Below are 2210 nucleotides of genomic sequence, written 5' to 3'. Positions count from 1 at the left end.
CTTTCTACCTCGGCACTCACACGGTGTGGCTTCCGCCCCCACCTTTCCTCACCAAGGTCATCACCACTGACCTTGTTGTTAAATCCAAAGGATGCTCTCAAGGCTTTATCTGACTTGACACAGTCACATACTCTCTCCTGTTGGAAGTACTCTGTGTCCTCGTTTTTCTGGACACTGCACTCCTATTTCCTAGCTTACTGATTGCTGCCACGTGGAAAATTTCTCCTCCTTTGCTCACGGCCTAAACATAGGTGTCCCGGGCCCCCCGCAGTCTGTCCCGAGGGAATCTCCTCTCATCGGTTTGGTTCCCGTGCCTTTGGTGTCCGCCCGTGTCAGGGACTCACTTCTCTCTTTCAGCCCTGACCTCTCTTCCCTGCTCCACACCTGTCTCTGGGACCCCGCCCCCTAGGTGTCCCACCTCACAGGAAACATGCCCAGCACCTGCCCTTCCTCTCATGTTCCCCAGCTTGGCCCTTTTCTCCGTTGCCTGAACTAGAAATCTGGGCTTGGTTCTATACTCTTCCCTTTCAATATTCAAGGAGCTACAAAATCCTGTCCTCTCTGAGACACACCCAAATCCCACTGCTTCTCTCCGTTTCCACTGCTCACACCCGGTCCCAGTACCTGTGGCCTTGCACCTGGGAGGCTGCAGCAGCACCCCGATTGTCTCCTGCTGCCACTCTGGACCTCTTAGGCCGTCTGTTCCCACAAAGCAACCAGGGTTCTCTTTCCAACCATGAGTATGTCCCTCTGCCTAGTGTCTTCAGCAAAAAGTTCACCCATGGCACACACCAATCCCAGGGCTGGGCCATTTCCCACCCTAGGTTTTTGCCTGGATAACTGCTTATCTCAGTCCCAGTGTCAGTTCCCTACGGCAGCCATTCTGGACACCGCCAGCTGGCTCTCTTTTCCTCCTACAGCACTGTGGCCTCTCCTCGGTGGACTCATCAAGCAGGCATTCGCTGGCTAATCTAATCTGCAGACATTCTACAGAATCCTTAGCCCTCCCATTCTCGGCCCTGGGGGCGTCGATGTGAACATGTCCTCACTGAGTCCATTCAGCAGGGATAAAAGAATATAGGAAGTACACAGTGGGATAATTAGGTGCTCTGGGAGGGCAGAAACAGGTGGGCAGAGCCTTCTTTGAGAAGGGACAGTTGGTGGGGATCTGAAGGGTCAGTGGGATTGGAAAGGAGGCTGTTCCAGGAAGGAGGACCGGTGTGCTTAAAGGTGGGAAAAACATTCAGTGAAGAGCTGAGGGGTGTCCAGTGGCTGGACAAGTGATGTAAAGAAGCCACGGAGGAGATTTCAGTAGGACATGACATAGCTGGGTTTGTGGTCTTTATAAAACAAGTCCAGACTGGAGGAATCCAGTGAGGAAGAAAGCAGAGGGGCTGGTTAGGAGCTGATGGAGTAATCCAGATGAGTAGCAATGAGGGCTTGATTTGGGGCGGGGGAGGGGGGGTGCAGAATGGACTGTGGTCATTGGGACTGGGGTTGGGAAAGAGAGAGGGAATGAAAATGATTCTGGTGCCCTTACTCCAAGGGTGGGTGGGGAGAGGCATGGGAGCTGGGACACCCATATCCCTGTGGTGTCCAACTCACTGATCTACCTGGTTTGGGGTTTCCTGAGTCTTCCCAGCTGCTCCTCATTCATCATTTTTCCTAGAGGAGCAGGTGAGGCCCAAGAGGAGGAGGCTGCTAAGGAGACCAAAATGAGGCAGAGGGGAGGACAAAAGGCAAGTTGGGTCAGAGTCCAGATGGGATGGGGTTTCAGGGAAAGTGATATCTGGGGTTTCCTCAGAGTCTGGAAATTCCACTGTCTCTGGCTCCACTCTGACCCCCAAATTCTGAGATGCTCAATCTCTGGGACCCAGTCCTCGGAAGTCTCAGGAGCCTTCTAGGGACTGTGAGTCTGTAGCTGAAGGTCCATCATCCCCTGCTGTCAAGACTCTGGACAGTCCCTGACATCAGTGTGACTTCACACGAGTTGGCCCAGTGCCCACTGCCAGGATTCTCCAGGATTGGGATCCTCACACGAACCCTGGAGTTCCCCAGCTTATGTACCCACATTGTACACAGGAGACTTCCAGCGTTTAAGGAATTCACACAGCTAAGATGAGGCAGGAGGAGGATTGGAACTCAGGTTTTTTTTTTTTTTTTAATATATTTTATTGATTTTTTACAGAGAGGAAGAGAGAGAGATAGTT

The sequence above is a fragment of the Myotis davidii genome, unplaced genomic scaffold, assembly GCF_000327345.1.
Source record: "Myotis davidii unplaced genomic scaffold, ASM32734v1 scaffold88, whole genome shotgun sequence".
NCBI lineage: Eukaryota > Metazoa > Chordata > Mammalia > Chiroptera > Vespertilionidae > Myotis > Myotis davidii.
This window is presented reverse-complemented; position numbering follows the sequence as displayed.